The sequence below is a fragment of the Cupressus sempervirens genome, chromosome 10, assembly GCF_028749045.1.
Source record: "Cupressus sempervirens isolate cs-2001-9-10 chromosome 10, ASM2874904v1, whole genome shotgun sequence".
In the NCBI taxonomy this organism is placed as follows: Eukaryota; Viridiplantae; Streptophyta; class Pinopsida; order Cupressales; family Cupressaceae; genus Cupressus; species Cupressus sempervirens.
The window spans coordinates 594,786,471-594,799,727 of record NC_143127.1 but is presented as its reverse complement, the minus strand read 5'-3'; the positions used below and the strand labels follow the sequence as shown (position 1 = coordinate 594,799,727).

Genomic DNA, 13,257 nt, shown 5'->3' with positions numbered 1-13,257 from the left:
ATGACTATGTACCTTTGTTATTGAATAAGTATAGGAAAATAAGGGTTTAATCTTATTTGTATAGATTAAGATATTAGCTTTGAACTAGCACCATATGAACAAATCCAAAGGTCTACCCAACTAGATTTTATAAAGCTTTAAGTGAAGAAGAAGTGATGTCTTCTAGTTGGCTCAGGCTCTTGATGAGTTGTGTCCATCATAGGAGATAACTTTCCTTAGATGCAATCCTGTCTTGGCTACTTGGTAGTTGAAATCTCTATTAAATTTGGACCCTTCCTTTAGCCTTATGTAGGGTTAGTAATGAGCTCATTCTTCTGACTATTGTGGAGTTGCTCAATCCTTCTAGAATTAAAAAAATAAATATATCACTAAATAAACTACTAAAAGTTGTAAATATATGACTAATTTTGATCACGTGACCATTGGTAGTTTATTATCGGTCATTAATATAAAAACCAAATTCATAACCAAACTATTCTAATCACTAATTGGGTCATTTATTTGATCATTGATTTAATCATTAGTTGTTATTAAATGACAGTTTATTTGGTGATTTATTTGGTAGTTTATTTGGTGGCTTCTTTGGTGGCTTCTTTGGTAGTTTGTTTAGTGGTTTATTTTGTAATTTATTTGGTGGTTTATTTGGTGGTTTATTTGGTGGCTTATTTCGTAATTGATTGCTATTAAATAGTAGTATATTTGGTAGCATATGTGGTAGTTGATTTGGTAGCATATTTGGCAGTTGATTTGGTATTTAATTTGGTAGTTAAATTGGTAGTATATTTAGTATTTGATTTGATACTCGATTTAGTAGTTAACTAGTCATTTATTTGATAGCTCATTTGGTAGTTTATTTGTTCATTTCAATTAACTACAACAAAATATAATTATGAAATGTGTAATTTATTAAATACCATAAATTTTAAAATACAAAAAACATGATATTAGAGTTGACTAAAACATTAAAGAAAATGAAAATATTATACACAACAACATAGACTAAAAGATTAATTTAATATCATGATGAATGAAAATATTATACATGAACAACACTAAAATTAAAAGAATGATTCAATATCATGATTTTTAAAAAAATAACATTGGGATTAAATGTTTAATGCAAATATATATATATATATATATATATATATATATATATATATATATATATATATATAAGTAATAAAATGTCAAAACTATCTAGAGAGTATACACGTAAATATGATAAAAAGTGTCAAAGTTATCTAAGTTTTTCCAACTCTTTCAGTGATGTGGAGCCTATTGAGATTCGAAGGTTTATTCACCATGGTTTTCTCCTCGTATTATTTCTATGGGGGTTTGGGGGCAGTGCCCCCAAGATGGGGTCAAGCCCCTAAGGCAATGCCCCATGTGCTCTCCCTATCATAGTATAGGGTGGGGTCGAGGGGCAACACCCCTACAGGGGTTCTTGAGGGTAGCACTTGCAAAGCCAAAAATGACCTTATATTGTAAAAGATGTCAACTGCTATTTTTTCCCATTGGATGACTTATTCTAGCCCTAATTTTGTAAGTGAGAAAAGCTTGTATAAAAAGGCTTAGGGTTAGGGATTTCATAATGTAATGGTGATATTGTAGCTTCTTGCAGCAATATTGAGCTATAAGGGATTGTGGATTGTCATAACTAGATAATAATAATATTGGACTTGTTGTTGGTCGATGTAGCCCAAGGACTGGGTGAATCACATTAAACCTTGGTATCTTGTGTTCTTTTCTATGTGATCTATTATTTTTTGATATTGGGTATATTTGTATGCAACTATTATTTTTATTTGAGGTTTAATCTTAACAAGTGGTATCAGAGCTAGTTAATCATCATTTGCTTTTAGCTAGATCATCGCCATTTTTTTTAGCCATCCTCTATAGGAAGGTCTCATGGTTGACTAGGAGTCTCACACTTGAGTGAGAAAAATGATGAATGAGGGTAAGCTAAAGGTGGAGAATTTTAATGGGTAGAACTTTTAGTTATGGAAGATGCAAATGGAGGACTATCTTTATCAAAAGGATTTATGGAAGTCATTGGAAGGAAAATCCAAGGAACAAGGAGTTATGTCAGATGAGGAGTCAAAGATTTTAGATAGAAAGGCACTTGGAAGCATTTTATTATTCTCGGCACCATCAATGACATTTAATATTATAAAAACAAAGATGACAGAAGAGTTGATCTATAAATCCTAGCGAAATTGTATGAAAAGCCCTCCACTTCAAACAAGGCATTTCTCATGAAGCATTTATTTAATATGAAAATGATAGAAGGTGGATTTGTTATAGATCATTTAAATGGGTTTAATCCTATTACTAGTCAATTATCTTCTATGCATATTAATTTTGATGAAGAAATTAGGGCTCTCTTAATTTTGTGCTCTTTGCCTGAAAATTAGAATGGCTTGGTAATGGCTGTAAATAATTCTATTTATGTATCTAATACCCTAAAATTTGATGATGTGATCAGTGTTATTTTGAGTGAGGAAACTCATAGGAAAAGCTTAGGTGGATCTACATCAAGGAGTGCTTTGAATGCACAAAGCAAATGCAAAATGACTAAGAGAGAAAATAATTCTAGAAATCATGGGAAATCAAGGGAAAAGTCAAAGGGGAAGAGATCTCAATCCAGAGGACCAAGAGATTGTTGGTACTATGGTAAACCAGGGCATAAGAAGAAAGATTGTTGGACTTGAAAGAACAATAAAGAAAATAAACTAGAAGGGAACAAGGAGGAATATGTGGTAAGTAACAAATCCAAAGATGATGCTTTGCTTCTATCTTTAGAAAGTGTTGATGATTCATGGGTTTTAGATTTTGGTGCTTCATTTCATGCTACACCTCATAGAAGTTATTTCATTGATTATGTCCAAGGGGATTTTGGGCTTGTTTATTTTGGGGATAATGAACCTTGTCAAATTTTTGGAAAGGAAAATATTAAGATTAAGTTGTAGAATGAGAATTGTTGGCTACTATATGAGGTAAGACATGTTCCAAGATTGAGTAGGAATTTAATTTTAGTAGGGCAACTCGGTGATGAGGGTTGTGTAGATACTTTTAATGATAAAAATTGGAAGGTTTCAATAGGTTCCCTTGTATTAGAAAAAGGTGTGAAAGTAGGCACCTTATATCTTTGTATAGGTCATATTTTTCCTTTTGACTTTGATTGTTTCAGAGAAAAATGAATGTCTAGGAACAGTTGTTGTTGAGTAGGGAGAACAAATAGTTGTAGATTCTGATGCAATTTTGTGGCACAAAAAACTTGGGCACATGAGTGAGAAAGGTATGAAATTACTTCATTCAAAGAAAGTTTTACTAGATCTAAAATGTGTTAATATGAATTTCTATGAAAGTTGTGTGTATGGAAAACAAAAGTGAGTGAGTTTTGTGAAGATTGGGAAGGAAAAGAAAAGTGAGAGATTAGAGCTTGTCCAATAAATGTATGGGGATCATCTCAAGTATCTTCCCTTGGTGGCTCTCATTACTATGTTACATTTATTGATGATGCAACTAGAGAATTATGGATTTATTTCCTTAGATATAAATCTGGTATATTTCAAACTTTTAAGAAATAGAAATGCTTGTTGAAAATGAGACTGGCAAGAAATTAAATTGTCTTAGATCTAATAATGGTGGTGAGTATTCCAGACATGAATTTAAAGATTATTTCTCCACTAATGGTATTCGTAGCCATAAATTTGTTCCAAGGACTCCACAGGAAAATGAAGTAGCTGAATGCATGAATAGGACTCTCATGAAGGGTGGAAGAAGCATGAGGTTGCATGTAGGGTTGCCATTAAATATGTGGGAAGAGGCTATCAATACTACTATATATTTGATTAATAGATCTACCTCTACTCCTTTGGGTTGTGGTATTCTAGAGGAAGCATGGACTGGTAAGAAGGTGAGTTATTCTTTTCTCAAAATCTTTAGTTGTGAAGCATTTGCTCATATAGATTCTAAAAATAGAACCAAGCTGGAAGCTAAGTCAAAGAAATGTGTATTTGTTGGATATGACATTAATGAATTTGGTTATAGGCTTTGAGATTTTGAAAATCATAAAATTTTAAGAAGTGGGATGTCATATTCAATGAGAAAGTGTTGTACAAAGATATGTTGCAGCAACATGAGAAGAAAGAAAATGATTATGTGGTGTTGGATGATACTCCAAAAGATGATGTTCCAACAATTACTCATGATTTGCAACAACCACAACAACAAATACAACACACCCGAATGAATGTTAGATAGTTGACAAGGCTAAGTAGACCTCCAAAAATATTTTCTCCTTCCTTATATTCTATTTTACTTACTGATGTTGGTGAGCCTAAATGTTATGATGAAGCTATGCAGGTGGATACAAAGATTTAGTGGGAGTCTGCAATGAAAGACAAAATGGATTCTTAGCTAAAAAATAAGACATGGGATTTATGCAAGTTGCCTATAGGTAAAAGGGCTATACAGAATAAATGGGTTTATAGGTTAAAAGAAGAGGACAAAGATAAGAAAATATTTAAATTCAAGTTAGTTCTAAAAGGATTCACATAGAAAAATAGTATTGATTTTAATGATATATTTTCTCCTATTGTTAAAATGACTTCTATTCACATTGTTTTAAGTATTGTGGCTACTGAAAATTTGCATTTGGAGTAGCTTGATGTTAAAACAACATTTCTTCATGGTTTTTTGGATGAAGAGATATATATGGGACAACCATAGAGATTTAAGGTCAAAGGTAAGGAGAAATTAGTGTGCAAATTGAAGAAAAGTTTATATGGCTTGAAGTAAGCACCTCAGCAATGGTATCTGAAATTTGACAAGTTTATGCATGAGCATGGATATAGTAGGTGTCATTCATATCATTGTGTTTACTTTAAGAGGTTGGATGATGACAACTACATTATTTTATGTTTATATGTTGATGATATGCTTGTAGCTAGGTCTAACATGGATCATATTAAGGAGATGAAATGCCAGTTACCACATGCATTTTCTATGAAGGATTTGGGGACAGAAAAAAAAATCCTTGGTATGAAGATTTGTAGAGATAAGAAGAACAATAAGTTGACTTTATCTTAGGTTAATTATATTAAGAAGGTGTTGCAATGTTTCTCTATGGTGAATGCTAAAGCTATCAGCACACCTTTACCTGGTCATTTGAAGTTGACTAAGGAGATGTGTCCAAGGACACAAGAAGAGGAGGATAAGATGTCCAAGGTACCCTATGCTTCAGCTGTAGGAAGCTTGATGTATGCTATGATATGTACAAGGCTAGATATTGCACATGCAGTGGGAGTCATTGGTATGGTAAACTTTAAGAAAGCCACTTCCAAAAAATGATATAAATTTTTGGTGAATCTCTCAATTTTTTATTCTAAATATTATTAATATTAGCGATTATTTTGAGTCATAATTTTTTTGTATAAAATATTGATGAATCTAAATAATAATAGGAAGTGCATTAATCACCATAGAATATTACAAATCAAAATTGAACATTTTTTTAACCTCATAGAATATTATGAGGATCATTGCATTTACTTTAAATCAATAGTGAAAACTAAATATTGGTGATATATCCCTAAAGTAATTAATAATTATGATAATTATTGGTCAATTCAATTTAATTTTTACAATAATATATTATATTTAGGTGACTCAAATATAATCATGTAACAAATATTGTGGTGAATATTTGAGTTTAAAATTCTCAATAAATTAAATTATTGAGCAATTTTAAAATCTAGAACTAAATTTAATAAAACTATGGTGACTTAGGTTGTATCAAATATTAAATTATTAGCCAAATTACTAGCCAAAAAAATCTAAAATTAGCCAATTTCTTAATATTAGCCACTAAAAAATACCTTGGTCATTAGCAAGTATATGAGTCATCCAAGAATTGAGCATTGGAATGTAGTCAAAAGGATTCTCAGATATTTGAGAGGAACATCTAGTAAGTGTTTACACTTTGGGAGCTCTACTATTGACTCAAAGGGCTATGTTGACTCAGATTTGGTAGGGGATATTGATACAAGGTAGAGTGCTACATGTTATGTATTTACTATTGGTGGGGTAGTAGTGAGCTATTTTTCTAGGTTACAAAAGGTTACTAATTTGTCCACTATGGAGGCAGAGTATGTTGTTGCTACAAAGGTAGCCAAGGAGATGATATGGCTTCAATTCTTCATGAAAGAGTTGGAACACCCTCAAAAGGATAATTATTTTCTTACCAATAGTCAGAGTGTCATTTATCTTGCAAAGGATTCAACTCTACATTCAAAGACAAAACACATACAGTTACAATATCATTTCGTTCGATTAGTTTTCAATGATGGATAATTATATTGTAAAAGGTGTTGACTGTTATTTTTCCCATTGGATGACTTATTCTAGCCCTAATTTTGTAAGTGACCAAAGCTTTTATAAAAAGGCTTAGGGTTAGGGATTTCATAATGTAATGGTGATATTGTAGCTTCTTGCGATGGTATTGAGCTATAAGGGATTGTGGATTGTAATCACTAGATAATAATAATATTGGACTTGTTGTTGGTGGATGGTAGCCTAGGGATTGAGTGAACCACATTAAACCTTGGTGTCTTGTGTTCTTTCTTGTGCAATTTATTATTTTTTGATATTGATTATATTTGCATCTAACTGTTATTTATGTCTGAGGTTTAATCCTAACAATATACGCCTTGATAATTAGAATATAATTAAGCAACACTTTCAAAATACTACAATATAAAGAAATGAACCAAATTTTCTAACAAATAACACATTGATCAACAATGTCATTTTCTCTAAATACTTTAGTGGCCACTATGTGAAAGTTCCCTCTTTCTCTTTGAGACAAACTACTCCATCTATTTTATCTTCATAAGCAAGTGGTATATTACTTGTGACTATTATAATGTTTATATTGGCATCTCTAGTTCCATTCAGATTTTCTCCATGCAAAATAAACAAGGAGTGAATAATCCAAATACTAGAAATATGACCATCATACAAATCCAAAACTTTAACTTTATCCCCTTCTTTGAGTTTATCAAAATATTTCTATAAAGAGAAAAAAATAACACATTAGATTACATGGGTAATGAAAGGCCAAAAATATAAAATGCAATATTAATATAGTATTTACAATAAAGATTCATTTTTAATTGCTAAAGGTAAAATATTCTTGTAAAAATTTAAGGAAACTCACATAAAGTTAAATAAATTGATAATATTAAATAAATTAATAATATTGGGATTTTAATGATGAGATTCAAAAAATGACTTATGAAAAACTATGAATATGAATGTATTATGGTAATTAGTTAAGGTCCCTAAATTATGAGGCAACAATAACCATTAAAGTTGACTATGAATATATATTCATGTAGATATAGTTAAACCTTTATGCAATTTCATGACTATCTAGTTATGAAATAACTAAAAATCATATCCAAATAAAAAAAAAGTAAAGTTTTATAGAACTCACCTCCAATTTAACATTGCTAGTACTATAAATATCATGTACATCCTCTTCAAAATCAGCATAATCACTATCAACATTTCCCTTTTCTTTTTTATTTTTTTTCATATGATTGCTCTACATATTATTTTTTATTAGGTAAAATAGGTTTTACAGGGATCCTAAAACCCAAAGTTTTACAGCGAAAAGAGTGAGATGAAATAGACTAAATAAACAAAAAGCTGCCACAAAAGGCCAAAGACAAAAGAAGGCCCAAAGCCAAAGTACAAAGGCCAAAGACAGAAAAGAAAAGCCAGGCGAATAGGCTAGTATCCATCCGTGTCCATGGCCTAGAGGGTTTCTGTAGCATCATTGTCCTTCTGACTAGCTGCGCCCTCCTGAATCCTAGTAGGAGTATTCATCTAGTTCCCCTGATTCATCTGGTCACTAGCCTCTTTCTGAAATTCAACCCGGTTGAATCCTTGCTCTCTGTTCTGCTCCGCATCCCTTTCAAGGCCAGTTGTGGTCAGATAGTCCCCCAAATTGACAATATTCTCATTCAAGGTGTAAAGGGTGTCCACTATCTGTTTGGTGATAATCTGGTGGACAAAATCCAGCCTTTGGACCTTCTACTCAAGTTGGGTGGGTCTGTCATCCTAATGGTCACTGGAGACCTAGCCTCTGTCTTTCTCCTAGCTCCCCACTTGGTCTTTTCTTCCTCTAGCTTCCTGGTCCTTGTCAGAATCCTGGTTGTTGGGTTGGTTGCTCTTGTCCTTCAAAGCCTCAATTTCCTAAAAAAGCCACTTGATGGAATGAAATATGTCAATCAGGCTATTCTTTGCATTGTTTAGGAAGTTGAAGCCAGTTTCCCACACATTGTCAGAGATGACCAAAAGAGCCGAGTCAATGAGCTCGTCGTAGTGGGTACTTTTGTCAAGGTCCTCCGGCACCTGGATTTTAGCAAGTTCTCTAACAATACCCAAACTAACCTTGTCCCCATAGAAGTTCCTCTAGGCCCTCCTCTTGTTCTTTCTGATTACCTCCCCCCCTTTTTCAACCATGATTTCAATCATCTCCTTCAAGGGAAAAATGGGAACCTCCTAAGGCAAATTTGGTAGGGTGGGGCTGGGGGGCACATCAACAAGGTCGTTGGGATGATCCTGGGGCAGGGCCTGGTTCACTTTTCTTTTCTTGGGGTTAACCTTGGGTCCATAGGGGTCACCACCTCCTTATCATTTTCTCTCCCCTTATCTTCTTTCATCTCACTTTCCTTCCCCGATTTCTCTACATATTGTTTAATCATCATGCAAAGTTAATATAGTTCAAGTAAAAACTAGGAAAGCTTAAATATTTTTCCACAACTATTATATTACCTCAACTTCATGACTTTCTTTAGGATGCACATCATTATGTACTATATCAATTTTTACATCATCCCAACTACATTTTTCACCAACTACATTTTTGTCTTACTAAAAATAGCAAGTCCACCAATAAGACCTCCAAAATATTATGTCAACTCATAAGGGTCTCTATAATGAACTAAATTGATCATCCATAGAGGCTCACCATAAATGGGTACATTAAACCTTCCTAAGAGATTAAATACCAAGAAAATAAAAAATAATTTCAATTAATATTTATTAATAATTCCATGTAAAAAAAATCATTATAAGGTTTGGTAATTAAACAACCAAATAATAAATATAGATGCTAGAGATTTATAGCATTCACAAGGAATGGTATGGATCTCTAGCAAGTAGCTGAGAAATAAATCTCATTCTATCCCCATTTATCATAGCTTATTGGTATAACAATGATTTTTAAGAAGGTTTGTGGTCAAGGATTCCAAAATTTATAGAAGTCATCTATCTAGTGGGGTAATTTTTTGGAAATTCTTTCTTTTTTTATTCATGATTGAATTCAGATCCATATTATTACTCTACCTACCTTTGTACTAATACATGTCTATTTCCTTGAAGATTGATTCATTCCAACTCATATGCATGCTCAAAATTACAAACAACATTCAGAAACAAGAAAGGGGGAAGGTGAAAAGTTCCATTACTATTAAAATATGCTCCAAAGATTGGGATGTGATATGCATTGTTTGAAAACTTAGAAAAAGAGTACAAAAGGGTAAGTCATATGGACATTGAGGAAAAACATGAGAGAAATTTCCTTGTGTTGTGAAGCATGAAAGAGGAGAGTCCAAAATACCCCTACAACAAACATTTTCATGCATCAAAGCCTTATTAATTATTTTTAGAATCCCTTACTACTAAATATTCTTCCATATGACATTACCTGCAACTTCACTTCCTATTGAATAAAGTTATGAAGAAAAATCCCTTAAAAAGGACATCTTGTATAATGTTATTTTTTACCAACAAAATGATAATGATCTTAGGTTCACAAAGAATTATAGTGTACATGGGGAATACTTATCTTGCAAACATATGAAGTTCAACAATGTAGAAGATGTGAAATTAAAATACCTTTAATTTACTTGACAACGAAGCTTTTAACTACTTCATTATAGTTTTAATATATTGTCTGACATATTGTTGATGAGAGACTCCTGAATAACAAACCCCTACACATATTTTTGGTTTGAGATAGTTAAATGTTACCTAATGAAGAACTAACTGTACCACCCACTTGGGTAGGAGGAGAGGTGAGATAATGCACGTTGGGATTAATGACTATTTTTCCTTCAGGATAAATGCATACTAATCCCCTCTTAGTATGTTGTTTCTAATATGGAAATTGATGTTTCTAGTGTGAATGATGTTGTTATGAGGTGGGGTGATTATGGTGTGGTTGTTGCTGATATAGATGTGGGTGTTGATGATGTTGATAAAAATATTGTTAGGTGTATCGATCATGATGTGGTCACTATTGAAAAAATTGATATGTGTGTGGTGGATTTTGATGATCATGATTCTGGTGTTGATGTTGAGGTGCCAATTTTTGTTGCCATGGGTTATGATGTTGCCCTTACTGATCTTGGTGTTGGTGTTGATGTCCTCCTTACTCATCATTGTATAAGCTTTGATCTTTCTTTGGTTAATGAAGGTTCAAATTTTCCTCCAGCTTCTATTTCTTTTGTTTCTATAAGTCATGTTCATGTTGGTATTGGTATGAGTTAGATTTTTCTTCCTTACATTCATTTCATTGTTGTTGTTTCTACTACTCATCTTGATATGTATTTTTTTCTTCCTGATTTTGTGCTTGAAATTGTTGATGCTCTTGATATGGAAAGACTGGTTGTTTTTTCTCATATTTAGGTCATTTTGGTTCTTACTTCTTATTTTGACATTCATTTTTCTGCTCTTACTAATGTTGTTTCTCTTTCTTAATCTTTTGTGATTGCTCTTGCTGGTAGTGTTGGGGATTTTGTTGCTCCTTCTAACGATCATGTGGTTAGTGGTGGTGTCGATCTTCTTTTTTTTAGGAACCTAAAACTTATGAATGTGTAGGACAAGGAGGCGATGATAGAGTCATTTTGGAGATAATATTTTATGACAAACTTGTAAACTAGTACATAAGGTTCACACTACAAAAGACATAGAGAGCAAGAATTCAAAGGCATATACTAGAATGAATGTCTCAAAAAAGAAATAATATCTAAGGAATATGTTGTATCCATTTTTTAAGAAGAGATAAAGGAAACAACAGTGAACCAATAGGGACTGCAAATCTCATGTTTTAGGACTTTCCACTATATGAATATAAAGTATGTGTAAGGAGGATTTGAGTGTCTAATTATTGTAAGAGAGTTAGCACTTTTAGATTTGATATGCTACTCAAAGTTATTACCTAGCCAAATAGTAACTCTATTTAAAATTTTCTAACAAAACTGAATTATCTTTTTTTTTAATTCATTTCCCTAGCAGATAAAAAATGTGTCTATATTCCTTGAAGACTTTCTTGATAGTGGTAGATCAAAAAATAAAATCTCCTAAACTCAATAACTTTGGGTAAGGTAAGGGTTTTGAACTCCTAAATTTTTGTACAATAGAATTTTCTTAAATTTATCAGAATCCCTTTGAAAATTACCCTATAGGTAGCTAATATGATACTAGCGAAAAAGAATAGTGTTAACAAACTAAAAAATTGGGTGTTAAAAAAACATTCCTTTTCATGATCTAAGACAATGATAGAGAGATATGTGTAGAAGTTGTGCAATAGTATCCATATCCACCTTTTCATTCTCCTCCAACATTATTATCTTTCTCTATCCCACAAAACAAGAATCACTCTCACAACCACAAAATTCCCTTAAAAAAAAAAAACTATAAATTATAAGAGGCTAGGGGGAAGATATTCATATAGAATTTGTGCATGGACTGCAAATACTTAATAAAGAAATGCATTTAGGTCATGTGTTTATAAAAAGATTTTAAAAAACTAAGAATTTGATTTCATACTTCTTGCATACAAAATATTCCAATATTTGCATGTTTCTACAAAGAATATCAAAACTTTGCTAAATAAAACTAAAGACATCCTTGTCAATCAAATTTAAAATTGTAAATGGCCCCGCAAAAAAGTTTAATATAATTCCTAAATTTGAGCACTAGTGTACTATCAAAACATATTTTTGACATTAGTATCATAGTTGAATAGAAAGAAAGAAATGCCTTTAAAACTTATATGCATTACTTAACTAAAGGCAAAGTCATATATTTTTGTGTCCAATTGATGAGGAACTATAGGTGAAAGAATTGTGTACAACTATTATTTATCTGCAGTTTTAGCTTCAAATGAATGAATAAGTCAAACTAAGAGAAAATGAACATACCACAAATGGGGAAAGGAAATTTACTCTATTTCCACTTTGTAGAGAATGAAGCAACCTTGCATCTTTGGCATTGCGAACATATACCACATCATTGATAGCTACAAAATAACTATCTCCAACCTTTTAATTGAACTCAATAAAAGTGAACTCCTTTTACCATTTCAATAACAATGAATTCCTTTTGCAAATTTAAAGTAAAAGTGCATGTCTCCTTGATTAGATTAGACATGCTCAAATGGAAATCCTTGACAATAGATAGAGAGAGTCTTCTATAAGGTTGTATGTCTAGATTATTGACACACTTCTTGTGCCCCTTCATGTTTTTCAAGTGAACCCACAAATCTCAATCCCAACTATGAACTATATCATCCATGGATACACTTAACAAATTTTGGGGATAAGGACTACTACTACAATTGTTACCATAACAGTCATCTCCATAAAAATAGAGGTTAGTTATTGTTGTGATGTACAGTAAGAGAAAGCCCACTTCAGGGTAGTGATCCATGTCAAATAATTTTATTTTGTTATCCATACCACCTGTTACTAGTACAAAACCTACCATGACTAGGGTTTGGAACCCATGTGTGCAAGATAGCTGAAAATGGGGTTGAGGGTATAGCCCATATGTTCTTATTCGTTTTTCTTATCGTTTTTGTTTTCTCTCTATTTTTTATTGTTTCCCTCATCCAAACTCCATCCTATTATAAATATTTTAAAGGATCTTGCTACTATTTTCATATTGAGGAATAAATTTTTTTGGCTATGGAAATAAAATGACTTAACATAACCATGTAAAGCCTTTTGTTCATATAGGTCACCTAATTCAGTACAAGTCGATATAACACACAATAGCATGACTTGATTACAAGCATTCCAACTAATTTTAGTTGATGAAATAATTTCAAATCCTTACTAGCGTATCTATTTGGCACATACCTTGATCAAGAGATAAAATTTCTCAGAGCCATGT

At 32.2% G+C, this 13,257-nt stretch overlaps 1 pseudogene; it reads right to left on the bottom strand.

Moving 5' to 3' along the window:
• Positions 1-12,242: 12,242 nt before the first annotated feature.
• Positions 12,243-13,025, bottom strand: LOC149535264 (uncharacterized; annotated as a pseudogene).
• Between the last annotated feature and the right edge of the window lie 232 nt (positions 13,026-13,257).